This window comes from Coptis chinensis, chromosome 6 (genome assembly GCF_015680905.1).
Source record: "Coptis chinensis isolate HL-2020 chromosome 6, ASM1568090v1, whole genome shotgun sequence".
Taxonomy (NCBI): domain Eukaryota; kingdom Viridiplantae; phylum Streptophyta; class Magnoliopsida; order Ranunculales; family Ranunculaceae; genus Coptis; species Coptis chinensis.
Window position 1 is genome coordinate 85,211,181 of NC_141461.1, and position 17,162 is coordinate 85,228,342.

At 37.5% G+C, this 17,162-nt stretch overlaps 1 long non-coding RNA gene across 2 annotated transcripts; it reads right to left on the reverse strand.

Moving 5' to 3' along the window:
* Positions 1-1,063: 1,063 nt before the first annotated feature.
* LOC147495006 (uncharacterized) lies at positions 1,064-13,850 on the reverse strand. 2 transcript variants are annotated; one of them, XR_015200350.1, is made up of 3 exons: positions 13,613-13,850; positions 12,638-12,743; positions 1,064-1,514 (listed from the first exon to the last, which is right to left on the reverse strand). It is a non-coding gene; the product is annotated as an uncharacterized LOC147495006 (long non-coding RNA). The 2 variants fall into 2 exon arrangements; XR_015200349.1 differs by lacking the exon at positions 1,064-1,514 and having other exon boundaries at positions 12,499-12,743.
* Between the last annotated feature and the right edge of the window lie 3,312 nt (positions 13,851-17,162).

The following is a 17,162-nucleotide window of genomic DNA, read 5'->3' on the forward strand; positions in this document are numbered from 1 at the left end:
TGATATGGTGAAATTGATTGCGTGTACATTCAAACGACTCGGGGTTTTAAACATGGCGAGACCGGTTGAATTGGTTATTGGGCTTGGGTTTTCATGGCAAACTTATAATATTTCTTTTGTTTGGAGGGGGGGTTGCCCAATGCAATTTGATGAGTGCCCAATTAAATCACTTATTTTAAAGACTGCTCTGTCACTACCCACTAGGCACTATTTAATAGTTTGTAGCATGGCGAACCACACTAAAGCACACATATTCAAATTATTTTTGGCTTTTGCCTAGAGGAGTTCTAGAGACATATATTACAAAAACACGTAAACAAACTCATATGATTGTTACGAATTTTATAAATTTTAGATTTGGCTAATTTTTTGCACATAAGATCTTTCAACTATTTTAAACATTCTCACAAATAATCCAAATCTGAAACTTGTAATCCAATCAAATGTAGTCAACAAATTAAAAAGTTTGATAAGTTTAGAAATTTTTGATTGTTTTGATTATTTGTGACAATGTTTAGAATAGTTATAGGATCATATCTACAAAAACTTAGCCTAATTTAAAACTTATAAATGTCCAAATGATTTTGAGTTTGTTTACGCGTTTTTATAAGATATGTCCCTAGAACCCCTCCATTGTCTAAAATCATCATTTCTCCAAAATGTACCCAATTTGTTGTAAATTATCTCCGAGTAGGCATTTACCATTGCTTTCTATGTTATCTTTAAATCCTAACACCTGAGAACCTGAGAAAATTAAACTTCATATCAGATTATCAGGATATATTTCCTACTGTTTGATTTTGTTCACTTTTTGAAACCCAGTGCACTTCATTCATGAGCAAACATTTGATGGAAGATTATTATGTTCACCAGTGGAATTGGATCTATATGCTACCACTCCTCCGTGATGCATATCCTGATATCCTTTACTGGAATGTTTGAGTCATGCTAACGACTCCGTACAATCTGCTTTAAGGTAGTCCTTGTTCTTCTAGTGAAAACATTGATACTTGCAGTCCTGCACCAACATTTTCCTAGGCAAGTCGTTTGTTTAGATGCAGGACGCTAAAGTGTGCAGTTATCATACACAAAGATCATGGAGTTCCTTAGATGCAGATTTAAAAGAACTACGCTAAGGAGGTCCTTTCAAACTGTTTACAACCCATAATTAAAGATCATATATATAACAAATAGGAGGATATCTGACTGATTTGTTCTCTGAAATAAGAGTCGTCAATATTGTCAAATGGCGAACGTCTTGTCTCCAGCAGCCAAGGCATGGATCCATTCCCTATAAAAACTTAACCGCTGCTTGTGAGTCAGATTCAAACCATATCTTTACCCTATTCATGCATAGCAACATCTTTCTCAACGTACACCAAGAACTATGGCCATGCATTCAGCTCCGAAATCAGTCCACGAGACTGGCCTGGTTCTGACAATTAAGTCAGCTCCTATCCTACCAGGGTAAAGCCATCATCAGGTGGTATCCAAGTTAGAGCCCTCAGTGTTGACTGTAGTAACATTGAAAATTTGGATATAGGATTTGCATAGATCAAATTATAGACAAACCCGATATATTTTATGAACAAACTATACCAAGATTTTCAATTTTCATTTCTGACAAAAAATAAATATGTTAAACAACTGAATGAAATTGACGCAATAAAGGATACTACTGCAATCGATAAACGTATGAAATTGCTGACTAAGTAGAATTGGAAAGTAAACTCGTTAATTAATTGACTAAATAACCTGGAAGATTGAATATCTTATTCTTCCAAAATATTGGAAAATTCTCATTCAAGAGATATGCAATTATCATACAAAAAGATCACGCAGTTCCTCAGATACAAGTTTAAAAGAGCCATCTTTACATTAATTAAAGATCATCTAACAAATAGGCGGATATCTGACCGAGTTGTTCTCTCATATAAGAGTCTTCAATATTGCTAAATGGTTGAGGATCCACTTGCGATGCGTTATTTTTATGGTCATGTTCTTGCCTAATTCCACCATCCAATGGTGCAACCACTGTTGAAGTTGGTCTTGATGTCAAGGCAATATTGCTTCTGTTGTCGTCTGCCATATGTGACTTTTCAGTTTCTAGGCTTCTAGTGAGAGGTATATGTTGGAAATAAGGCTAGATAAACGCCCACCAGGATAAGGATAAACCACCAAGATAAGGATAACCACTAGGTATTAGGATGAGTGTAGGACTCTATCCTATCTTATATTAGATGAGTATAGGACTCTATCATATCTGATATTATATGAGTATATGACTCTATCCTATCCAATATTGAAGAGGTGGGAGAGCTCTATAAATAGACCCCCCACCCCTCACATATTGATCATCCCAAAAAAAATAAAAGCTCTCTCTCCTTTAATGGCGGCCTCCAACATTTTCTAAAGAAGAAGCTAGTAATTTGTGGAGATTCCATAGGTGGTAACCTCCCCTAGCCATTGTCGGTTCTTGATTAAATTGACAAAAAGTTTGTTTCCGTTAAGTGGTTGGAACTTGACTCCAGCTAAGTTGAGAAATAAGAAGATTTTGAGTGTGCCAAGAACATCATCTTCTCCTGTAGATCAAAGCTTGGAACTTCAAATTGAAAGCTGTGACCAAGGTACGATATTCTGTTTCCGCTGCGCTATTTTATGCATGTGATATAGTGCAATTATACATATCATAGGAATTATGCATGAGATATCGGTGAAAACCCTACATTGACATCGAGCCAGGTTTTCCATGGTTTGCATGTTTTTGTTTGTAGTTTTGATCTTGTGATCTACATTTTTTTTTGGAAAACTGTTTTTTTCAAAATCTTTTAATTAATTTTTAAATAATTAGGTTGTTTAAAATTAATTAGAAATTGCTTAATTTTTTGTTTTGCAAAATAAATTATTTATGGGAAATAATTTGGCTATTTTAGTGGAAATTTTTTTTAGGAAATTTTTTTTCCTTTAAATTTTTTATTTTTCCACAATTAAAAATTGACATTAGGATGTTTATTTTTACCATGCAGTAATTATTTAAATATGGATTTTTACTATTGCATGTAAATAAAATTGTATGTTTTCTATCAACGGTCATATGAAAACTAAGGCACAATGCCTAATTAAGTCGCATAGACCCGAGACTTGTAGGAAAATTGAACCAGATCTTGGGAGACGGGCTTCCAAGAAACGCATGATTGCAAAGCAATATAGGAGAGTTTTGCAGCGTGCTGTCTTGAAATTTGATAAGATGAAGACAGAGCCACCATCACCAGAATATACATCGAAGAGCCCCAGTCCTATTCAGGATAGGAATGAGGCTCGACCACTTAAATATCTCCTACATCGATTATGGGACGATGCTGAGGAACCAAATCCATATGATGTGTCATCAGGGTTTATTTTCCCACCTCACAGGGAAACAGAGGAAGTGGCTAGTAATTTTCAAATAGCTGATAGTGACTGTGAGGATGAGGATGACTCCCCTGGGCACATAGGACGTTTCTATGTTCATGGTTGACTAGTTCTTTTTAGTTCCACATTGTTTTCGAAAGATAGAAAACTCCTTTGAGTAGAAACAATTTTATTAAATGGAAATTTAAGTAGTAGATTTTTTGCATATTCTATACTATTGATAGTCAAATGCATTGATTTTATTTAATGGCTAGAATCATGCTAGTAGATTATCATGATCATCTCATATGTGAAAATGTGGATTACTTAGATTTATTTTAAGAGATGATTCTTATTCGTAGTATCTTATTTTTGGAATTCAAACTTGATAGAATGGCACCCGATGGAAAATCCCCGTTTACGATGCTACCTGAAAAGGACTTGTTAAAGGATAAGAATTACAAACTTTGGTCTAGGAAAGTTAGGCTAATTCTGGCAGATAGGAAGGTCATTGACGTAATAACCGAGACGATGCGAGCGTAACCATCACCCGAAGGAATAACACAAGCTGCTTATCTTTGCCGCACTTAGGAAGTACAATGAGTATACAACCGAGAGACAATGTTGCCCGAATTGCCATACTTGGCACCATGAGGAATGACTTCATGATGCGGTATGATGGCCTTGGATCAGCTAAAAGAGCTATGGGAAGCGATAAAGCGGACCTTGGGGAATTACGACTACTCGCCGCGTTGAGGAGGCTACAAATGAGCTTTGACAAATTTATCAAGTCATCCCATACCTCTATGACCTGACATTGCACGGTGATGGGAACATGGTTCTTTGAGTTAGCCCAAGCGGGGGCCGAGTCTGTCAAAAATGAACAACAAATTCAAAGGCTGTCATTAGGTCTTTACCTAAAACTTGGGAACAATTTAGCCTTATCTTAACACATGACGACAAGTATCACAAACTTTGCACAGTCTTGCGAGGAAATGTGAGCTTGAGGAATAAAGGCTTCTCAATGAAAAACCTGTTGTTCAAACTGAAGCAAATGTTGTCAACTCCAAAAAGAGGAAGGCTCCTTGGAACAAGAAAAGTGGAAAAGGGAAAGGCAAGGAAAAGGCCAAGCGACCCACGACAAAAAGAAACCTAGGAAGTCGATAGACATGACTAGTGTTGAATGCTTCCGTTGTCATCGGATGGGACAAGATGCTAGGCCATGTCCTTCTCCCGAGGTAAAGTTTTACTTTAAGATCTTGTCAATGTGATAAATCTTGTTATCTTTGTCGATTCATCACAATATTGGATTGTATATTCAGCAGCGATAGACCACATAAGCCGGGATAGGTCCCTGTTTGAAGATTTTCGGAAACTTCCACAAGGAACTCGAAGAGTCCACATGGGAAATCAAAGTGTAGCTGATGTTTTGGGCACAGGCACTTGTAGGTTGGATTTTGCGAGTGGGAGATCCATCCTTATTGAAGAAGTACTCTTTGTACCCTAAATTAGGAGAAATCTTTTATCAGTTTTGAAATTACTTCAAGAATCCTATGTGTTTAATTTTTCCCAGAACTTGCTTGAGATATCTTTAAATAATAGTTTGATAGCTCATGCTTATTTAATGAATTCTTTTATGACATTACACTTAGCACAAACTGAAGTTTTTATGTCTAAAATGGTTGGTTGCCAATTGTGGCATGCTAGACTAGGACATATTGGACACGCGATGGGGATAGACCACTTAGCAAGGGGAGGGTTGTTAGGTAACTTAACCTCTGTTAAAATGGAAACCTGTGAAAGTTGTCTTGCTGGAAAAGCCACCAAGAAACCTTTTAGGAAAGCCCAAAAGGCAACTTATCCTTTACAACTTATTCACTCTGACATTTGTGGATCAATGAATGTAATAGCAAGGCATGGGGCTTTGTATTTCATTACCTTCACAGATGACTATACACGTTATGGGACCGTGTACTTGATGTCTCACAAATCAGACACCTTGGATTGTTTTAAAAAGTACAAGAACCTTGTTGAGAATCAACTTGATAGGACAATAAAGGCATTAAGAATTGACCGCGGACGAGAGTATCTTTCTGATGAGTTTAAGGAACTCTGTGAAAATAAGGGTATAGCTAGACAGCTAACTATTCCTTATACCCCTCAGCAGAATGGTGTCTCTGAGAGAAGGAATAGAACCCTGCTGGAAATGGTAAGATCTATGATGGCTCAGGCTAACTTGCCCATCTCATTTTGGGGTGATGTATTGTTAACGGCTATGCATATACTTAACCTAGTTCCTTCAAAATCTGTTGACAAAACACCCTATGAACTATGGATTGGTAGACAACCCGTTTTGAACTACCTTAGACCATGGGGGTGTGCAGCCTTTGTCACTTCTCAAAATCGAGAATTTGGGAAGTTGAGTGCTCTTGGAAAGAAGTGTGTCTTTATAAGATACAATGAGACTTCTAAGGGGTATGTCTTCCTAGGGGAGGATACTCAAGGGCATGTCACAGAAATTGAAGCACGTAACGTCAGATTCTTAGAGGATCAATACCCAATGAGGTTGATAAGGATATACAACTTTACGAAGTTGACAACCTTATAACTGCTGATGAACAAGGCGAAGATGAAACTTTCATCAACCCTGATTCCAGTGACAATGGCATTGGTCAACTGATTGATCAATCCCAACCTCGTAAGAGTGTTAGAGGCCATATCCCCAAACGTCGGTTTGAGATTGAAGGGGAGATAAATATGACCAATGCACTTACAGAAATATCTGATGAACCTAAAACGTTAAAGGAGGCTATTTCTGGGTCCAATACAAGTAAGTAGATGGAAGCTATGAAGGAAGAATTGGAGTCGATGAAGAAAAACAAAGTATGAGACTTAGTTGATCTACCTCCAAACAGGAGATCTATTGGGAACAGGTGGGTTCTCAAGATCAAGAAAAATGTGGAAGGGAACATAGACAAATTCAAAGCCAGGCTTGTTGCAAAAGGTTACACCCAAAAAGAAGGAATAAACTATGAGGACACCTTCTCACTAGTAGTGAGATTTGCCTCCATACATCTCCTCTTGTCAATGGTTGCCCACTTAGATTTAGAGCTTTACCAGATGGATGTCAAAACTGCTTTTCTCAATGGAGAATTGCAAGAGGAAATCTATATGGATCAACCCGCTGGTTTTTCAATCAAGGGTCAGGAACACAAAGTGTGTAAACTGAATAGATCCATATATGGTTTAAAACAGGCCTCTAGTTAGTGGAATTTGAGATTCCATAAAGCTATGCTTCAAGACAAATTCAAAATGGTAAATGAGGACCATTGCGTATATGTCAAGACATCTAAAAATGGTTTTTTGATTCTATCTCTATATGTGGATGACATTTTGTTAGCAGGTAACAATAAGGCGTTGATAAATTCCACTAAGGAGTGGTTGTCATTAAACTTCGAAATGAAGGACATGGGTGAAGCTAGTTATGTCTTAGGAGTTAAAATAACTCGAGATCGGCCCAAACGCTTGTTATCTTTGTCTCAGGAGACATATATCAAGAAGATTTTGGAAAGATTCAACATGACTGATTACAAGCAAGTGGATCTCCCAGTAAGTCTAGGAGAGTCTTTGAGTTCTAAAATATCTCCCAAGAATCCTACTGAAACTCAGGCTATGAAAAATGTACCATACTCAAAGCCTTGATCGGAAGCCTTATGTATGTATGCAATGTTGTGTACAAGGCCAGACATCTGCTATGCAGTTGGATTAGTATCAAGGTTCCAAACAAATCCTAGGGTCGCACACTGGAAGGCTGTCAAGAAGATAATGAGGTATCTTAAAGGCATCGTGGATTACTTACTTGTCTACCAAGGGAAAGATCTTAAGCTGATTGGGTACTCCGATGTCGACTGGGCTGGAGACCTTGATGAGAGAAAGTCAACTTCAGGATATACCTAAATAATGAATGGAGGTGCTATATCCAAGAGCAGCAAGAAGCAAACTTCCATAGCACTTTCAACTATGGAAGTTGAGTATATTGCATGCTGCTCTGCTACACAGGAGGTTGTGTGGTTCAGATGATTCATCAAACACTTATCAGTGTTCTCAAGAGCTGCTGAACCAGTTCACATCTGGACTGACAGCATGGCTGCTCTTGCATATGCTAAAGATCCAAAGTACCATGGAAGAACCAAGCATATAGAGTTAAAGTACGACAAATGATACTGAAGAAGAAAGTGGTTCTACAACATATATCCACTGATCAGATGGTTGCGGATCCACTGACTAAACCTATTCCAAAGGATCTCTTCCTTGCACATGTAAAAATGCTTGGGTTAAAGAGGATGTGATTATGCTAAGAACGCTTTGATGGTTTAATGAATAAACGTGCATTCTTTCCAGATCGATTGTATTCTCATTATACTGTTTATCATCTCATATGTATATCAGTAGGGTTGACTGGTTCACTCACATGAACAATCACTTCCATTTCAAACAGTGGGAGTTTAGCTTGACAAGTCACTAAACCTTATAGGAAGGGTGGACCTAGTGCCGAGTCATGCCCCTTCTTATAATTGGATAAGAAGAAACAAGCTTCATAGAGAAGATTCTGTCTAAACCTACAAACGGTTGTTGCCAAGTGGGAGCAAAGTATCCTTGGAATTGTCATTAGGGATGACAACACTTGCATAGTATGAGTGGACATACAGATATCTATTGTTGAGTAAACAAATTAGATACTCTTGCCATGACATGTTTTCACACAACATGTGTATAGTTGACCACCTGAGAGCAAGAAAATAAATATCCCTAAAAATTCTTGCTATGTGAGCTCTATTGATATGTTTTTTTGTTTAAGACATATCGAATGGTACCCTCCTTGAACTTTTGACCTTGTCAAGAAAATAAGAGGACTACTCATAACTTTGGTTTGCTCCCCACAAGCTCTTACTAAAAGGCTGACTGGATGCATACTGGGAAGTTGGTAGAACTCGGCGACAATGACTTTAGCGTGCAAATTGTAAAAGAACTGAAGGTTTATCACACAATCACTGGGATTCTACCTGGCCAGGACAATTGATGATAATTGTGAATCATGTGATATGTTTTTTGATTTTATGGTGTGGACTCATAGGGATGAGTGCTATTTGTCAAAGTGATGAAACAAATAGATCTTGGGGTATACACACACTCTCCGGATATTAGGTTTCCGGATTCATCTTCTTTAAGATCACTTTCATGGTAGATCACTGTGTCGTGCTTTTCATTGTGACTTGCTACTTCACAGATTTCATGATACGTGTGCTAGGGTCACACGAACCATTTGCCGTGTGAGACACACAAATGGCTGAGCATTCTACTTAATTAAATGCTTCTCTTAGACACCTTCTTGGCCGTTGTGGGTGAGTGGGAGATGTTGGAAATAAGGCTGGATAAACTTCCACCGGGATAAGGATAAACCACCAAGATAAGGATAACCACTGGTATTAGGATGAGTGTAGGACTCTATCCTATATGATATTAGATGAGTATAGGACTCTCTATCCTATCTGATATTAGATGAGTATAGGACTCTATCCTATCCAATATTGAAGAGGGTGGGAGAGCTCTATAAATAGACCCCCACCCCACACATTGATCATCCCTAAAAAAAGAAAAGCTCTCTCTCCTTTAATGGTGGCCTCCAACATTTTCTAAAGAAGAAGCTAGTAATTTGTGGAGATTCCATAGGTGGTAACCTCTCTAGCCATTGTCGGTTCTTGGTTCGTGAACAAAGGTTGCTTCCCGTTCGTGGTTGGAACTTGACTCCAACTAAGTTGAGAAGAAGAAGATCTTGAGTGTACCAAGAACATCATCTTCTCCTGTAGATCAAAGCTTGGAACTTCAAATTGAAAGCTGTGACCAAGGTACAATCTTTTGTTTCCGGTGCGCTATTTTATGCATGTGATATAGTGTAATTATACATATCATAGGAATCATGCATGAGATATCGGTGAAAACCCTACAGTATATATGACCATGATCTCAAAACGTTGTTATCTAAGCATGGTTGAGAAGTATTGAACTGGTTATGGTCTTGTTGCAAAGAACTAGTCCCACCAAAGTTTGTCATTGTCGTTCCTACTCCCTCATTGAACATTGTTGTTGGTGCCTCCAAAGATGTTCTGGTACGTTTTCCTTTTGGCTCATATGCTTGATCATAGTAGTTCTTTTCTAGGACTTCCAAAACCAAGCCGCATTTAACTTGAAGATCTTGTTATTATCCTCCTTCCCCGCTTGGCGATCCTACAAAGAGCCAATACGTCTTGACCAGGTGGATAGATTTTCAAGGTATACTCATGCATTATCCAACCTTCTTTCTTACCATTCGCCATCTTTGCTTTCTCACCTTTAGGCGTAAAACTCAAAATTTTTCCGATTCCCTATTTCAGAGTTATCTGAGGTCATAAATCGCCGGGATTTTGCACCCTCCTTCTGATTTGCCATTGTTCTCGCCCACGTTCCTTTTGTCTTGACGGTTCTTCTATCCATTCTCACTCCATGATCAAATTTCTTCTTGAGGACTGTAAAAAATATAACTCTGTCATGCGGTAGTCCCATTGAATATTTCCTTGGCGATTCTCTTCCATAAAGATCACGTTCCACAATGATGCTCTTCATTATCCCTTGTGGACCTTAAGTCATAGACTTTCTCCCATAGGTAACATATGAGATCGGCGTCGGTTGGAACAAAACGAAAGCCCACGGGATCATCTTTACTTGTAAACCAAATATCACTTTTTTTTTTTTTTTAGACTACCAAACAACTCGACTTCTTCTTCTTCAATCCACCTTCAACTTAATGCAAATAATTTTGTTTGTGCTTAAACCTAGCTAGCTTGTAGATGCTTTTGTGAGAAAGGTAGTCGATATTTATAGACGATACTTGAGGTGGTGATGTCGGCATTTCTCTGAGTTCTAGTTAGAACGGGTTTAGGAGAAGAGTTTGTACTTGGAGTCCTACTACGTACTTCTCCGAGCAATTACTAATGGCCGTTTGATTTCCATTTCTTGTGATTCCCAGATGTGTCGGTGTCCTATTGATCCATCTTGATTGGTTTCTCATCGTTATATTGCTGTCCTTTTGATCCATTTGATTAAGTATCTCAACATGAATATTGATCGAACTCCTCATTTGAACTGAATTTGTAATGGCCGTTTGATCTCTATCCCCGTTGGTGACTAAACGTATCTTGTGATTCCCAAATATTTTGGTGTCCTTTTGATCCATCTGATTAGTTTCTCATCATTACATTGCTGTCCTATGCATCCATTTGATTAATATTGATCGAACTCCTTATCAGAACCGTATTCTATGCAACCACCATTTCACTTATCCAATTCGGACACCAAATTTAATTACTTTTTGGCCAACCGTACCTAGGAAAATCGGCATTGTGCTTGAAAAACCTTCATGGTTTGGTTGAATATCTATATGATACAGATACTAAGGATATTGTGTTTTACTTGTTGGTCTCATGCAATGGTTTGCAATGTTGTGTTAGTATTGACTATGATTCATCTTTATTTTAAAAAAAATCCTTTTACACTGGGCTTCAGTACTTATGCTTGAAAGATACCTGTGTTGATTGGATTACTTATTGTTCTAATGTTCTGCATGATTATTTTACACTATGATCTATACCGCGAATCTAAGAGTGGTATGATGGCATTGAATAGGGTTTTACACCAGATCCATCAATTCTATAAAGAAAGGAAGATAAAACAGATTAAAACTACATGATACAAAGTTTAAGAAACTGATGAAAGAAAGCGGATAGGGAACTGCACCATATGTATTCTGCTATGATCTTTTTAGTGGAATCAGTAAAATTAAGGTTGATGAGGTCTTTACTGCATTTGAGACTAATATCTGATTTTGGATTTTTGGTAAATTAGTCGATGAAAATATAATATCATACACGCCTTAGGGATTTTTTTAGAAATGTTAGTAGTAGGTTAGTGAAACAGAGTTATTATGATATAACAGTACTTCTAGTAGTAAATCCTTTAATGTTATGTTTGAGTTGTATCTAATGAGAATCGCTTTGGGATTACTGTAGTTTATCATTAAAATTTGTTCGTTTGTTCATATTGAGTTCCCTTCTATTATTTGTGTGACAGTAGATTGAATGGCAAAACTTGTTTTTCAGTAGAGTTTTTCAGTAAGTAGTGTATGTGAGGGGATAATATTCATGACCAATGAATACCAAACACGTGTCCAACACTAACAGAGCTGTCAAGCGATCTCCATCAACCACACCTCTAGATCACTTCGGCACTACTCGCCTCACCGGATAAACTTCTCAAAGAACTTCGCCCAGGTATACAACCTCTACAAGGAGATCGTCCCATCAGTTCGAACCATTATAGCGACCTCCAGAAAGCTCGCACTCGCTCATGCCACAACAACTAGTAACGTGCGCCACAACTGTCACCATTAAGATTGGAACTTCAGATGCGCACACCTTTAATCTCTCATTACTCACCATCATGGCTCGTTGGATGACTTCAAGTTCGGAACTTGACCTAACGCGGGAGAGGAGGAAGCGGGGCCAACTTGCCTATATAAAGAGAGGAGGAACTATGTCTAACTTGATTCAAGTTGCACCCAAGAACTTGATACGTAGGCAGTTTGCATCTATCGCAAACTCAGTCAAAATCATAACAAAACATCAATCTCCCTAAATCAATTAGATCGTAAAGCTTATCCCAAAAAGAGCATTTACAATGTACTTACTTGGTTTCCAACATGTTTTACAATCTAATGTGATTTCAACATTTAATGTAGGTGGGAGAAATCCATTTTAGGCCTGATTTGAAGAATATAATGATGTGCTTGGTAGGTTGAGTGCTATTTACAGGAGCCTCAAGTCAGCAATCATGTTGGAGCAAATTATGTGATTAGGGCGGAATGGTTTGTGGTTTAACTTAAGCATTTAAATGCACTCAAGTTGACCTAGCATGCATTTTGTAAAGCCCCCATTTCTATAGCATTCCATCCGGCCGGTCTGAAACACTAAAGAAATGGCACGACAACTGCATCGAGTTTGCAAGGCTAAAAGAAAAGGTAGAAAGAGTATTCCATCCTAGAGGAGATGTGTAAAGATGGAAGTTTACAAAACTATCAAAATTTGATAGTTACAACTAAATCCAAAAATAGAGATTACAAGATCACATCTTAAAATGGATCTAAGGTTTTACATACCTGGTTTTGCATACCTTTGTAAAACAACAAAATAACCAAAAGACATGAACAAGACAAGAACCCACTAAGCTTATCTAAGTGACACTCCGTCAACTACGTGGATCACCTGCAAATAAATTTATATAAAGACGTCAACACACCGATCAAGCAAATCTATCAACAAGCCCTTAAGATAATTAGAATAAGAATTGGAAACAAGGAAATTAAAGCACACATGACACAATATACCTTATGACAAATCTCAAATATACTAAGCATATCACCTTGCATAACACATAACAAATACCGAGGTCTATGTAATGTATATGTAATACATTCTCATACGTATAGGGTACAAATGGTTCTTTGCCATTCACTTAAGGCATCGATCGCCATGTTTAGCAGTGGGTTCAGCATGGTAGTCCCAACTCTACCGCCACTCTAACCTATGGGTTCAACATGATCGAAGGTGCCACTTTCGTCAAAGTGGGTTCAACGTACGCCCCTTGAGCGACTTGGGTCCAACATGAAAACCATTCCCATAACCAACAATCACAAATATATATCCGACACTTAGATAATAAAATCAATTCCACCCCAAATAATGACAATATGAAAGCGAAACATAATATACCAATTCTTGAGAATAGACACCATTCTATCGTCATAGATTAGTATATTACTAATGCCTAAACACTATCATATAATAGGAATGTCTAACAAGCTTAACGTACATCATTTCTTCCTTCTCACAATGACCATACAAGCTAACACTTATTACTCAACATTCAATAATAAGAAAAATCACTTTATAAAGAACAATTATTAATCTCATAGATAATTCGGAATTTAACTAATCATAATCAAAGAATAAATACTCTCCAATTTATAGATATAATCTCTATAACACCAATTGTTAACAATACAATATATTTCTACTCATTTTCAACCACAAACTCCAATTAAACTTAAGGATTTGAAGGTAGAGTCACTTGCCTCGACTCCTTTAGCTCCTAAATAAGTCAAACCCAGCAAATACCTTTGATTTAGCTCCAAATCTGACACCCCACCAAAACCCTACTTTGTATATTATAGTAATTGTGAAGAAGATTGATTAGAAGGTCTTTAGCCACTCAACAAGCTAGAAAAAGTGCATATACTTGCCCCACAACAAAACCTTAACCTAGCTCTTGAGGAGACATAGAGAAAAGGAAGATCAAGATGAAAGGGATGAGAAGTCAAAATCAGAAATAAGATGTATGTATTGTTTTTCCTTTTTGTGGGGTTTCCTTCCAAATGAATCATGAGTTAAAAGGTGCTGGGTTATTATTGGTGATAAGCACATAAATGCTACACATTTATGCCCATATTTATGTTATATTGTCTAGTTAATTAGTATAAGTTCATTTGATTAGTCCTGTTTCATTAGTCTTACAGGGATCGATGCGAATGCGTTGAAAAGGGCTGAGACCTATGGTTTTAAAAGGATTGTAAAATTCTCATGGGTTTATCACAAGAATAATGCTTGATACGAGTCTGGAAATAATATGCTAAGGACCTGATAAATAAACCCTAGAAGTTTCAAGGTCATAAGTCAAAGTCAGAGCACGCCCGCGCTCCAATAAGCTTGTTCATGAGCGCAACCCGTGTTCTATTCAGAATTTGTCAGAATTATACTACTGTTTTACATAATACTTTGCAGCTTCCCTCCACCGCTTGAACTCAATTTGGATAGTTCCAAAAGGGATTAAAACACAGAAAGGAAGCTTTCTAAAGCAGTTCCAAGTCTTGTACGCCCTAATCCATCCCTATATAAACAAAAGAAGTAGAGCTATCTCTCTCTCTCTCTCTCTCTCTCTCTCTATCCCCATCACAAAATCAGAAGCTCTGGAGAAGAAACTACTGGAGAAGAAGAAGAAAAAGTTCTAGAAAAGAAGCCACCACACAAGACGATGGTTTTGTCAATGATTTATCTTCCTTACCATTTTACTTCTATCACCATGTTTATGAGTAGCTAAATAATAAGTTAGGGCTTATAGGAAGCCCTAGACATGTGTGGGATTTTCTTGTTTACTGTTCTCAACTTGATTTTTAATGATTAGCTTGATTAATTTCATTGGTTTAGTAGCGCTACTTTCATGGATTATATCTCTCATGATAACCTTCATGTATTGACTAGTCCATAGTTAGATTAAGTGTTTGTTATAATCAAATCCTTGCCTTTATTGTTGATATAAACCTGTGAAGAATTATGCTATAAGAAGACAGTTCTTGACAGTTCTTGTTAGGGTTTTATACATACGTGCTGAAAATTCAAGCAACCTAATGCATATATTGATATAAGAGATACACGATCATATCTTCGAGCAAGTTAGGGTTACCTTTCCCTCATGCTACTCGTACAATAAAGGGTTTATTAGTGAAAACCACCTATTTTATGACATGCTTTTGTGTTTACTTCCCCCCCCCCCCCAAATTTTGAATCATCACAAAGTCCCCCCACTCTATCCTGGCCCCGTTCAGAAATCATCCATAGTTGTTCTATTGCCTAAAGTACCCTCGGGGGTAAACACAAACTAAAAGAAATCAGTCCAAGCCCAACTAACTAAAACTAAACAACGAATGGGTGTATAGGATCACCCTTGAACTCATCTTCTTCCTCAACCACCGAACCAGCGAACCTTAAGCACAACAAATCTAACTGAACCAGCAACCTCGGGTCGAAGAACGCTTCATTTGGAATGTATGTTCATACAACGAACAACTGAAAAAGAAACTACATGTTTAAATAAGTTAAGCAATTCCCTTTGCACTATTATGGAATTTTTTCGATACAAGACCCTGACACACATTTTCACCTTGCACTGTGAATGCTCGAAGCTCTTAATAGCAGGCAATCAGGCACATGAAGTCATGAACACAGGTATTAGTTAATTTAAGTTTCATTGTTTTTATAGTATAATTAAATTAGTTATTAGTTAAACATCTTTCAAATCAACAACCATCATATTCGGATCAGGTTAAGTAGTATTTTAGATTTCAATTATTCCTAGATAGCAATTCCTGTGGGTTTGACCTTGTTCTCGCACACCTACTACAATAGAACTTGTGTGCTTACAAGTAATAATAGTATAATAGGAGTTAATTAGCCTGTTTATTTAGGCTGGTTAAATCTTTATCAACTTTTTGGCACCGCTGTCGGGGATTGTAGTTGCATAATTGAGTTTTAAAACACTGTTTTTCGTATTTCGTGATTTTTCGTAGTTAAATTAATCGTAGATATAATTTAAGTATTTGTTTTAGATTTTCTGCATACGAACACAGAAACAAATTCCTGACATCTATGGTTAACTTCCTAGAAAATTCGAACCTATTGTGAGAAGCTTAGAGCGCACCCGCGCCCTAGTCTACCTTACAGATAGCGCACCCTACGCTCCTTTCCTTATTTTTCAGAAATTTAGTATAGAGCGCGACCCGCGCTCTATTACAGTTCTTTCTGAGCGCGCCCGTGCCTTTACTGGTACTAATTCCTTTGATCTTTTGCAGGCTACTTCCAGTTGCTGTGTAGGATCCATAACTTTATTTGTATAATGTTATAGTGCTGCAGGACACAGTGAAACTAAAGGAGATATTCTTCTTACTCGTACTTTAAATTTGAGTCCTAGGTTAGTAGTAGTTTATGGTAGAAAATCGAGCTAATAACACACCAATTGCACCGTTTGATCCTGAGATTGAACGTACACTCCATAGGAGAAGTAGAAACCCTGAGTTAGAGGTACCCATAACTTTTGTTGGCAATACACCTATTTTTGCTAATATGGAGGGTAATAACAATGACGTGGTTGCCCAAGTATCTAGATCCATTAAGAAATTCATATATCCTACTAGAACAACCCGACCATCTTGCATTGTTCCCCCTACAACCAATGTTAATCACTTTGAGTTGAAGCCCCATCTGCTGGGGCTCTTTCCTAAGTTTAGGGGAACGGATGAGGAAGATCCATACCTTCATGTAAGGGAATTTGAGGATATTTGTGGGACTATTAAGCTTCAACAATTTAGTGAGGAAACTATAAAATTAAAATTATTCCCATTTTCTCTTAAGGAGAAAGCGAAGAGTTGGTTCCACACTCTCCCATCGAATTCCATAATAGGTTGGGAAAAGTTATGCGTTGTGTTTTTAAAGAACTTTTTTCCTAATCATAAGGCAACTGCTTTTAGAAAAGACTTATCATCTTTTTGCCAAAATGATGGAGAGTCATTATGGAAGTGTATGCAGAGGTTTAAGGACATGCTCTTGCAGTGTCCTAACCATGGCCTAGAGAAGGGTAGGCTAGTACAAATTCTCTATGAGGGTCTTGATTTTAATTCTAAGGCTATGATTGAGACCATGAGTAATGGAGATTTATGTGATAAGATCAGATTTAAGCGTGAACCTTTTTAGAAGAAGTCTCTGAAAAAGGTCCAACAATGGGAAACTAGTCGTGAGCCTAAGAAGGTGGCTAGTAGTACTACACAGAATGGTTTGTTCAGCATTGACAAGGAA